Source organism: Scyliorhinus canicula, chromosome 21 (genome assembly GCF_902713615.1).
Source record: "Scyliorhinus canicula chromosome 21, sScyCan1.1, whole genome shotgun sequence".
NCBI classification, from domain to species: Eukaryota; Metazoa; Chordata; class Chondrichthyes; order Carcharhiniformes; family Scyliorhinidae; genus Scyliorhinus; species Scyliorhinus canicula.
In genome coordinates, this window is record NC_052166.1 from 31,708,394 (window position 1) to 31,720,890 (window position 12,497).

The 12,497-nt window shown below is 46.3% G+C and overlaps 1 protein-coding gene across 10 annotated transcripts in view; it reads left to right on the forward strand.

The window, feature by feature from the left end:
• Positions 1-12,497, forward strand: part of LOC119955607 (astrotactin-2-like) — a 1,814,189-nt gene that overhangs the window by 462,527 nt on the left and 1,339,165 nt on the right. The window lies entirely within an intron of this gene.

The window sequence follows — 12,497 nt, forward strand, 5'->3', positions numbered from 1 at the left end:
TGCACATTAGAGTAAGGCTAGCTGTCTTTCTCTAATATACAGCTTTGCCAAAAAGTGATCCCGCCCACAATGTATGGGATTTACATTGCAAAATCTCGTGAGATCCCGTTGAATCTCACAAGGCATTGCGAGCCGGGTAGAACCCAAGGAGCGGGGTCTCACAGCTTTTATCGGCCACGCTGCGCCACGGCAAACTGCTTTTCCAGCGCAGCGTGGCAACTGGATCACACCCAAAAGCTTATAAAAATAATTCATTCATAACTTTCTATTATCTCACTCAGAAGGCAATAAACGTGTTGATCATTCAAACCGTTTAAACGATTAATAACACAGCCCACAAATCCTTAAAACAACCTAACATTGTATAACCAAACTTTGCAAAATTTACTACATCCATTACTACATCGTCAGCATGGTAGCACAGTGGATAGCACTGTGGCTTCACATCGCCAGGGTCCCACGTTCGATTCCCCGCTGGGTCACTGTTTGTGCGGAGTCTGCACGGTCTCCCAGTGTCTGCGTGGGTTTCCTCCGGGTGCTCCGGTTTCCTCCCACAGTCCAAAGACATGCATGTTAGGTGGATTGGCCATGATAAATTGCCCTTAGTGTCCAAATAGGTTAGGAGGGGTTATTAGGTTATGGGGATAAGATGGAAGTGAGGGCTTAATGTGGGTCGGTGCAGACGCAATGGGCCGAATGCCCTCCTTCTGCACAGTATGTTTAATCCTGGAAACAGAAAATGGACGTTATTTCTAAAGGGCTCCTGAGGCCTCCCGACAGTGAAAATCAAGGCCATCGGGCGAAGTTCCCTGGCCCCCGCACCATGTTTCATAGTGGCGAGAGGCAGCCAGTCATTGGCGGCAGCAGGGGCCAGGATTCTCCCCTACGCGGCGGGGCGGGGGTCCTGGCGTGATGGAGTGGCATGAACCAATCCGGCGTCGGGCCACCCCAAAGGTGCGGAAGTCTCAGCACCTTTAGGGGCCAATCTAACATTGAGGGGCTAGGCCCGCGCCAGAGTGGTTGGCGCTTCGCCGGCTGGCGTGGAAGGCCTTTGACACCACGCCAGCCGGGGCCGAAGGGATTTTGTGGCCAGCGGATGTCCGCGCATGCACCTGAGTGTCAGCGGCTGCAGACATCATCCCTGCGCAGGGGAGGGGGTCACTTCCGCCACCGCCATCGTGAAGACTATGGCGAAGGCGGAAGGAAAAGAGTGCCACCATGGCACACGCCCGCCCACCGATCGGTGGGCCCCATTCGCGAGCCAGGCCACCGTTGGGGCACCCCGTGCCCCCCCCCCCCCCCAGGACCCCGGAGCCTGCCCGCTCCGCCAGCTCCCGCCGGTAAGGTGGGTGGTTTGGTCCACGCCGGCGGGAGAAGCATGACAGCGGCGGGTCTTCGGCCCATCGCGGGCCGGAGAATCGTCGGCGGGAGGGGGGGCACGCCGACCGGCGCAGAGCGATTCCCGCCCCTGCCGAATCTCCGGTGCGGGAGAATTCAGGACACGGCGAGGACGGGATTGACGCCGGCCCCGGCGATTCTCCGACCCGGCGGGGGGTCGGAGAATCCCGACCTGGATCTTTTGCTTCCATCCCTGTCAATGGCAATTCTTATTGAATCCACCGCACGCCACCGGGAATCTGCAGCAGGAATGCTCCTTCGGTAGGACTGGAAGATCCCGCTCACATGAACATCCGGAAGACCTTACCCATTGTAACTAGTATGCAATGATGTGTTTTCTGATAATCTCTGCGAAGAACCTTTCTGTTTTCCCTGACTGTTGCTAACAGTTGCTATCTGTTTTGAAATGAAATTAAATGAAAATCGCTTATTGTCACAAGTAGGCTTCAAATGAAGTTACTGTGAAAAGTCCCTAGTTGCCACATTCCGGCACCTGTTCGGGGAGGCTGGTACGGGAATTGAACCGTGCTGCTGGCCTGCCTTGGTCTGCTTTAAAAGCCAACGATTTAACGATAAAAGGCAAGATTTATAACACTCAGATTCCTTTATCTCATTGTATAGAATTGTTATGAACCGACTGGTGACGGACAGTTTAGCACACTGGGATAAATCGGTGGCTTTTAAAGCAGACCAAGGCAGGCCAGCAGCACGGTTCAATTCCCGCACCAGTCAAGAATTAAATTGTTACTCCCCAACCTCTTCCTTTAGGTGCATTTTTTCCATCACTTTGAGCTGACTGTAAATTTTTTCACCTTGCAGTAATTCATAGACGCTGCAGTAGACCACAATCCTCGCTTTTGGGTATTCAGTTGCCGTTGAGGTAATTAATTTAAAAGAACATTAAATTAAATTTTAGTTGTCAGGAGAAAGGGACTAGTTATTAACTCTTTCCCATAGCCAGGAGGGGCAAAATGGGCCAAATTGCCTTCTTCGGTTCATAACCATTCTACACAATGAGAAACACTGCAAATGCATATGATGAAGGAATCTGAGTGTTATAAATTAACATTTTTTTGAAATGATCAAGATAATTAAAAAGTTAACAAAGTGGTGGGGGGCTTTTCCACACCTGTTTTCGGTGGATGGGAATTGCAGTGGAGACGGTAAATCGAAGACGTGTTCCAAAACAGCTTTCCCGCCGGCAAGATTTACCGCTCAATTGTCCTGTCCTCCTCCCCCCCCCCTCCCCCCAACCCCGCCAATGATGCAATGGGGTTACACCATGAAAGGTCAGGAAACTGTTATCGTACACTAAATATAATTATCTCCCCAGTTAAGAATATCCCCCCACTTCCCAACGTCCAACCCGCCAGTGTAGCATCATTTTGGCAGGGTTTGCAACAGGTCTATACAAACAGGGACCTGGCACAAGGAGGTTCACCCACAACCCCCACCCCCAGAGGGAAAAGAGACGTGCATTGCACTACTGCCTGGCACAACCCCCCTCTTGCACTCCCCTGCCAGGCACTTTAGTTCGGGAGACTTGGGGTGGGGAGGGAGGGGTACCGAGATCATGAAGGTGGGGGTTCCTTGGGGGAGGAGGTTACGAAGTCTGTGGGGGGGGGGGGAAACGACTATTCCTTGGGGAAGGTGAGTTTCTTGAGTCTATGGGGGGGAGGGGGGAGTTCCCTGGGCAAGGGCCAGGGGAAGAGGGGGTCGAGTCCATGGAGAGGGTGTTCCCCAATGCATCTGGAGTGATACCCTGGGGGTGCGTGTCTCAAAACTATGGGGGGAGGTTTCTCAAGTCCGTGGGTTGGGGGTGATGGTTCTGTGGGGTATTTGTGTTTCTTTTCTTATTTTCATTGGCTTCAGGTTGCTGGCAAGGCAGATTCATTCATAGCCCACCCTGCCAGTGTGACGTCTTGAGATGTGCCTCCATAAAATGGTGAGCGTGGTTGGCTTGCTACACGCTACTTTTCTCACCTATTTTGACACGTTGTTAAAAAAAGAGAAAATCCCACCAGTAAGTGAAGTGAGTGGTGGTCCTCCAGAGAATGTGTCCAGGCCACAATGGAAAAATAAGGAAAGACAGGATTAATTTTTTTTTTTTTTTTCTTTTTTTTTTAATAATTTAGAATACCCAATTCATTTTTTCCAATTAAGGGGCAATTTAGCGTGGCCAATCCACCTACGCTGCACATCTTTGGGTTGTGGGGGTGAAACCCACGCAGACACGGGGAGAATGTGCAAACTCCACACGGACAGTGACCCAGATCCGGGATCGAACCTGGGACCTCGGCGCCGTGAGGCTACAGGGCTAACCCACTGAGCCACCGTGCTGCCCAAGACAGGATTAATTAAACCAATATTGTTCACCTACCTTCACTGTAAAAGATGCAAATAACATCCCAGAAATAAGTCTGCATCATAGGTGAAGGGAAAACAATTATAATCACTAGGAAAACGGTAATAAGAAAATGTTTGTGCGGCCCTTCCTGATGGCGGGATCTTGCGTTCCTGCCAAAGCTGATCACTGGTTTCTTGGCAGCGGGTCTGGAAAATTATCATTGTGTTTGGCAGAGCTGGAAAATGCCGCTAGCTGCCAATGGCAAGCCACCTCCGCCACAGGAAAATACACTATGGGCAGGTATGGTGGTGGGGGGGGAGCTGGTAATTTCCAATAATTGGAACTGTAAGTTGACAAGTCAACAGGTCCTGATAGACTTCATCCTCGCGTCTCAAAAGAAGTGAGTGCTGAGATAATCGATGATTTGGTCCCAATAATTCAAAATTCCCCAGATTCTGGAAAGGTTCCATCAGGTTCTCCATTCAAGAAGGAAGGGAGACAGAAAGCAATAACCTACAGAGCAGTTAACTCAACATTGGTCAAAGGAAAAATGCTGGAATCTATTATTCAGGAGGTTATAGAGAGAGGCAGTTAGAAAATCTTAATGCCGACAAGCAAAGTCAACATGGTTTTCTGAAGAGAATCCACATTTGATTAATTTATTGGAGTTCTTCGAGGAAGTTACACGCAGCACAGATAAAGGGGAACATGTGGATGTGTTGCATTTTGATTTCCTGAAGGCATTTGACAAGGTGCTTCATTAAAGGTTACTGCACAAAATATTGACTCATGGTGTAAGGGGGTAACATTATAGTATGGGTAGAAGTTTGATTAGCTAACAGGAAATTGAGAGCAGGCATAACATGGGTCATATTTGGGGTGGGCAGGATGTGATGAGTGAAGTGCCACAGAAATAAGTGCTGGGGCCTCAAATATTTGAAATTTATATCAATGACTTGAATGAAGGGACTGAAGGCATTGTTGTTAAGTTTGCTGATGATACAAAGATAAGTACGAAAGTAAGTTGTGGAGAGCACTTAAGGAGCTGGACTTTTCAGCCCTTCCCTCTGTCAGGGTCTTCCAGTCCTGCCAATGGCAACCTCCCACAGCGGCCAATGGCGAACTTCCTCCGCCGTCGGAAAACATACCTGGAATGGGAATGGGTAGGAGGGGTTTGGAAATGGTAAGGCAGGCTGGGCCTGTATCCAACAGAGTTTAAAAAGATGAGAGTTAGCTCACTGAAACATATAAGAATGTGTGGGGATTAGACAGGCTGGATGCAGAAAGGATATTTCCCGTTGCGAGAGTGAGCAGTGCCAAGGGATATGGTTTAAAACAAACGGTCTCCTATTTAAGTCCAAGATGAGAAGTGGTTTGTGAATCTTTGGAACTCTTTTGCCTGTGGACTGGCTGAGGAAGATTGATTCTTAACTAACTAAGGAATCAAAGGTTATCGGGGCTCGATGGAATGTGAAGCTGAGGCAACAATCAAATCAGCGATGATCTTATTGAATGGTACAATAATCTTTATTAGTGTCACAAGTTAGCTTACATTAATACTGCAATGAAGTTACTGTGAAAATCCCCTAGTCGCTGCCCTCTGGCGCCTGTTCGGGTACACTGAGGGAGAATTCAGAATGTCCAAATCAGCTAACAGCACGTCTTTTGGGAGTTGTCGGGGGAAACAGAAGCACCCAGAGGAAACCCATGCAGACACTTGGGGAACGTGCAGACTCTGCACAGACGGTTCCTCAAACCAGGAATCGAACACTGTGAAGCAACAGTGCTAACCAACATGCAACCGTGCCGTTGAGAGACTGAGTGAATTTGAGTTTGTATGTTCAGCACCTACAGTGTGCAGTTTTTATAACAACAATTTGAACATTGCAGACAAAAGCTTACCATCCCTTCATGCCTATTCTGACTCTTTGAAAATATCATTTAGTCACGCTCTTCTAATCTTTCATCCTTGCCCTTTTCACTTACAGGAATATAAGGAAAAAGTCTAGAAGCTGACAATTAAAGCTTCTCTCCAGGATGAGAAATAGGATGTCATTAGATTCATGAAAATGTGATCAAACGTGAAAGAAATCAATTAATTTCATACAGCGGTGACAAGAATATAAAAGGAAATGCAAATAATTAACTGTGGGTGTTCACAGATTGGCTCTGGGTGAGAAGGTATTTGGTTTGAACCCCATATCAGGAGCGTAGTCAGTAACATAGAATAAAAGCAAATTACTGGGGATGCTTGAATCCGAAACTAAAGAGAAAATGCTGGAAAATGTCAGCAGGTCTGGCAGCATCTGTAGGGAGACAAAAGAGCTAACATTTCGAGTCCAGATGACCCTTTGTCAAAGCAAACATAGGATAACACTCCAGTGTAGTTCTGAAATGTCACCCTTTGAGAATGGAAATCTTACCTACCTCCTCCAATGGCTTATATGACCGTTGAATATCTGACGAGTCTCAGAGTCGTTCTGGTATAGAAGGAGGACATTCGGTCCATTGAGTCCATCTTGGCCAATGTTTTTGTATTTGTTTTTATTCACCCACGCACACCATCACTACTGTTTGTGGGACTCTGTTTTATGTGAAACGTACTTTTTGCTCCCCAAGTACCCAATGTTAATGTACTTCCTAACTCATTTACTGCATGTGAAGAACTTTTCAATGTTTAATAGATGTGGGGCCAAAGGATCGCCGGGGGCCGGCGTGAATCCTGCCCCCAGCGTCTCCTGAAGTCTCTGGTACCAGAGATTCGGCAGGGGTGGGAATCACACCGCGCCTGTCGGCAGGCCCCCCCCCCCTCCCCCCTCGGCGATTCTCTGGCCCGCTATGGGCCGAAGGTCCGCCGCTGTCATGCCGGACCCACCGGCAGGAATCAAACCACCTACCTTACCGGCGGGGCCAGGCAGCGCGGGCGGGCTCCGGAGTCCTGGGGGGGGGGGGGGGCGATCTGGCCCCGGGGGATACCCCCACAGTGGCCTGGCCTGCAATTGGGGCCCACCGATCAGCGGGCGGGCCTGTGCCGTGGGGGCACTCTTTTCCTTCCGCGTTCGCCATAGTCTTCACGATTCAGAATTCCGCACCTTTGGGCCTGACGCCAGAGTGGTTCACGCCACTCCATCCTGCCCCCCCCCCCCCCCCCCCCCACCCCGCCCCGTTGGGTAGGGGAGAATCCCGGCCGTGGTAAGACATTAAAGTTTTGCTTCTTACTGCAATGCAGCAGCCATTAAAGTAATTCAAAGAGTTTACGAAGACACCAAGGTCTCTTTTAATTTTGCCCTAAGCTATTTCAACAACATTCATGACATGTGCATGTTTCCTCTGGTTCCTTTCCCCATATGCAATATGTTTACACATTTATCCATGGGATTATAACCTTAAAGTCACTCCAGGGCATCTGTTACTACACCACATTGCTGCAATGCTACACAGGTTTTTCACGCTCAAATATTCAACACACTTGCAATGTAAGTTCCGTCAATTCAGACACAAAAAAATACTTGTGATTTGTCTCGTCCATTAGAATGAGATGAAGAATTTAAGATTCATTGGCTGAAATATTCCAACTGTTCCTTCTGGCGGGATATTGCTGTCAAGCCCTGCCATGGATTCCCGGCGGCTGAGGGTGAAAACAACGGGAAATCCTGTTGACAGCAGCAGGACAGGAAGATCCTGCCGCTGGCCAATGGCAGCCTGCAAAACACACCATCGAGCGGAAAATTAATCCCATTAACAGGAGTGCCTCATTGCACAATTCTAACCATATCTTGGAGAATAAAATGTATTTCTTCATTGTAATTTTGATTGCACGTTACTCCATAAATGTAAGCTGTGCACTTGAGCAACATATACGAGCTATCTGTGCATTCCCATCATTTGCAGAGGGTCCTCCACTTTTGACAGATGCACCATAGAAAGCATCCTATCTGGCTGCATCACAGCCTGGTATGGCAACTGCTCAGCCCAGGACCGTAAGAAACTATAGAGAGTCGTGAACACAGCTCAGTTCATCACGGGAACCTGCCTCCCATCCACTGACTCTGTCTACACCTCCCGCTGCCTTGGAAAAGCGGGCAGCAGAATCAAAGACCCCTCCCACCCAGGTTATTCTCTCTTCCAACTTCTTCGATCGGGCAGGAGGTACAGAAGTCTGAGAACACGAACTAACAGATTCAAAAATATCTTCTTCCCCGCTGTTACCAGACTCCTGAATGACCCTCTTATGCACTGAAGTGATCTCTTCACACATCGTCTCGACTGAGTTGTACTGCACTCCATATGCTTCACTCATGCCTGTGTCTATGTATTTACATGTGTCTTTATGTATGTCCTATGTATTGTTTTCTCATGTATGCAATGATCTGTCTGGATTGTACGCAAAATAATACTTTTCACTGTACCTTGGTACACGTGACAATAAAACAAATCCATCCATCCATCCATTGTGGGAGGTAACAGTTATTGAAAGAAAAGTTATATTGAGAAAGAAAAGTAGCTAATCTATACAAATGTTGGCTTCCATGAGCAGAGGATGACAGAAGCAAATGGAAGATGTCACATGGAGAAATGGTGGTAGGCAACTGTGAAAGTACTTTTTGATCTATTGAGTTACAGTGAAGACTAGGAAATGGACAGCTAGTTTGAAGTATTTAGTGGTATATATTTTTATGGGTGAGGAAATGTCTGAACACGAGTCCTCATAAAAGCATTACATCTAATATCATGGCAGAAAGTGATCTGCACAAACACTCTAAGGAAAGCTGACTCAAAAGTCAGCATTGCAGTGGAGAGAATAAATAACGGAAAACACACAGATGGGAATAAAAACTAAATTTAGGTTATTTGAAGGAGACAAGAAATTTAATGGGTGGAATCTGAAAGTAAAAGATTTTTTTTTAAAATAGGGAAACATTTAACATTTTTACCAGCTTCAGGACATAGAAAAAGGCTAGTGACAAAATAATAAAAGGATTAAAAATACATTGCAACAGATATTTTAAATTGATATTTTATTCAGTGGCAGGACCACCTCTGAATTAGAAGTCCATTCCAGACATTGAGCACATAATCCTTCACTGTATTACTGAGGGAATAAAATGTGTTGTTTTCAGATGGGTTGTTATACTGAAGCCTTGCCTGCTTACTCAAGTAGATGTAAAATATCCCATGGCACCTCTGGAACAAAAACAGTGAGGATCCCCCAGTCTTCTGGAGAACATTTAAAATACTCTCTGCAAAGTTCCTGCTGTCAAACCTGATTCCAGGCTGCTTCTAGTCGGTAGAAGATGTACAATATTTTTAAATTCAAAACAAAGTTCAATTGATTTTTTTAAAGTGATCAGGGGGTCAAAACATTAACCGGCAGCCATAACGGATAGAATGTATTTGAGAATACCCAAGGAGATGAGGGTAATGAAGAAAGGGAGCCGTAGCTTCAACATTTGCAGCTTCTTTCAACAGGAATAAAAGCAGTAATTCCCGAACTAATGAAAAGAATAGTGATTCGGACTGATTATGTTCGAATTCTTTGCGGATGGAACAGATTTTCTTGATTGTATGCCGTGTGATGGATATTGTATAATTCCAGATGTAATTTAATATGTTGGCATTGAGCAACTTTGTGATTGAAGCGAAACCTCTGACTGTATTGTGGTGAAACAAGTCGCATATTCTATCATGAATTCCCTCGATAAAGGCAGCACGGTGGTGCAAGTGGTTAGCATGGTTCCCTCACGGCGCCGAGGTCCCAGGTTCGATCCCAGCTCTGGGTCACAGTCACTGTGGAATTTGCACATTCTCCCCGTATTTGCGTGGGTTTCGCCCCCACAACCCAAAAGATGTGCAGGATAGGTGGATTGGCCACGCTAAATTGCCCCTTAATTGGAAAAAATTAATTGGATACTCTAAATTTTTAAATAAAAAAAAAAATGAATTCCCTCGATAAGCAAAAACTAAGTGTAGAGATCCGTTACTTTGAAAGGAGTGTAAAAGTAGGGAAGTCTTTCTGCAATGGTAGAGGGCATTAATGAGACCACACCTCAAGTATTGGGTACAGTTTAAGTGTTCTTATTAAGGAGCGATAATAATTGCATTAGAAGCAGTTCAGAGAAGTTCCACTAGGCTGATTCCTGGGATGAAGGGGTTGTCTTATGAGGAGGTTTTGAGCAGGTTGGCTTTCTAAAGAATGAGAGGTGATCTTATTGAAATGTATGGGATTCTGAGGGTGGTTGCTGTGGGAATATTTCCTCTCATGAGGGAATCTGGAACTAGGGGGACAGAGTTTAAAGATAAAAGGGGATTTTCCGGCCGTTCTCATCAGTGGGATCTCCCAGTACTGCCGGTGGTGACTGCCCTGGGAATCCCGATGACATGGGGTGGACTCAATGGGAAATCCCATCGACAGTGGTGGAACCAGAAGGTCGCTGGTGGGTGTGCTGCCTCCTGCTGCCGAGAAACACCCCTCGGGAGGGGGGTGGCATGGAAAATTCCCCAACAGAATTTGCCCCCCCCCCCAACGTGTCTTCCATAGAAGGGGGAGATGAGGAAAAAATTCATCTCTCTGAGGATCTCTAGTCTTTAGAATTCTCCGCCTCAGAGAGCGGTTGAGGATAGATTATTGAATATATCCAAGGCTGAGTTCGAAGGATATTGACCAACAAAAGAGTTAAGTGTTATGGGGGGGGGCGGTCAAGAGAGTGGAGTTAAGCCCACAATCAGATCAAATACGATCATATCAAATGGCAGAGCAGGTTCGATGGACTAAATTGTCTACTCCTGCCCCTATTTCATATGATTTATGAATGTTACCATTGGCCACTGGAGTAGCCTCATGATTTGTTCCACTATCTCTTTGGCTGGGGTTTTCTGTCCCACCACCCCATCGTGGATTTTCCCACGGCGGAGGTGGTGAGCTATTGCCTGCCGGCTGGATCTAATGGTTAAGCTGAAGTCAATGATAATTTGCGTGTCTTTCCGGCCCTGCTGATGGGGAGCCCGCTGCAGGAGGTGGTGGTGGGGGGGAGGGGGGGGCGGGGGGGGGAGTTCAACTTTGACAGGACTGGAATGTCTGCTGGCGGGAAGGGGCAGAAAACACTGCCCTTTATGCTCACACTTAAAATAAATGAGCTCACATTTGTTTATAGTTTCTCTCGAACCCTTGTATGCATTCCAAGATCACTTCACTCTGCAAGTCTTTCCCTGCTCTCTTGATTCTATTCCCCACTTTCCTTCCTAATTTTGCAAACCGTTCCCACTTATCAGGCACTGTTCCCCTCCATTGAAATTTATCTATCACCACCGTGTTCTCCCCGTCCCTCAAGAAACCTAAATTCGAACCATCTAAAAACAAACTAATATTTCAACCTCTTTCTCTTCTCATGTCTTTAAATCAGTTGCCATCTCTCAAATCTGTGCCCACCTTTCCCTTTTACACCATGTTTGTGCGTCTCCCTTCTCATAACATTGAAACAGTGCTAATCAAAGTTATAAACAAAATCGTCTGTGAATATAGTTATGGTGCATTATCATTCCTCATCCTTCTCCACCTCTCTGCTGTCTTTGACATGGTCTTCCATCTTCCTTCAACACCTCTCTTCCATTTTTCGGCTGAAAAGGACTGTCTTTGTTTGGTTCACCCTTAACTCGGAACGCAGAATCTCCTGTAGTAATTTCCCTTTCATAACCCAGGATTTATCCTTGTCTGTTTCTCATCTGCAAGCTAACCGTTGGTGACAACATCAAAGGCATGACATTGGGATCCACATGAATGCTGACGACACCCAAGTGTAATTCATGGCATCTCTTTTGAGGGTTTATCAAGGTAAACAATGACAGCAACAAAGGTGGAGCTTTGGGATAGGAGAGCAGAGGAAAGGGATCAGGGCCTGAAAAGCAATGAATAAAGGCAATGGAGGCAATATGCTCAGCATGTAATCAGCTGCCGAAGGAGAAGCTACCGGGACACATTGGAGAATCTGTGCTCCAGGAGACTACACCTATCCAGTCATTGAGATTTGTGTCTGATTATGGAGGATCTCACACCTCTCAGCAGCCCATGTCGAGTCTACCAATATATTTCAAAGTCACTGTTGCTTTGAACTTTGCCTCCTCCAGCTTTTTCCCAGCATTAGCCGTGGAAATCGGGTGTCGTGTTGGCTCAGGACCAGAGACAATCCCAGAACCCCCTAAGGAATCCCCTGCCTACAATCTCTCAGTTTATTTCCCCAATAGCTTGACTCATAGTATGAGCTAACGGACATTAAAATTGCAGTAAAGTTAAAGTGATTAACGGTTCTCAAAAATTGCAATTCATAATCTGAATTTGCTAAGGTCAACAATTTCTCTGTTCTCTTAATTCTCTTCTTTTGTCATGATCCAAGTCTTGCAGAAGTCACCCAATATTTTGGTACTGTTTTTCTGATTCATTTTCCCTTTCCCTCTTGGTTGCTTTAGTTATGCTTTCCGTTTACAAAAAGGATTTAGATGGGTTAATCAAAATTGATTGCCTTCTCTTACTGCCCGATGAAGGAGATACGTGCTCACTGTTGACCTGGAAGGGGACAAATTTTAGCTGATACCACCTTCTCAGAATTGTATCTGGGAGTCTTTTTGGCCTCTGTTTTACAACAATTTATCTCCCTGGCTGTAATTAGCTAAAATAAAGTGAATGAAGCTGACAATAGGAACACTGAACAAAGACCAAAGGAGATTTCCTAATTAAACCCTTTTGTAAAGGAAGTGATTG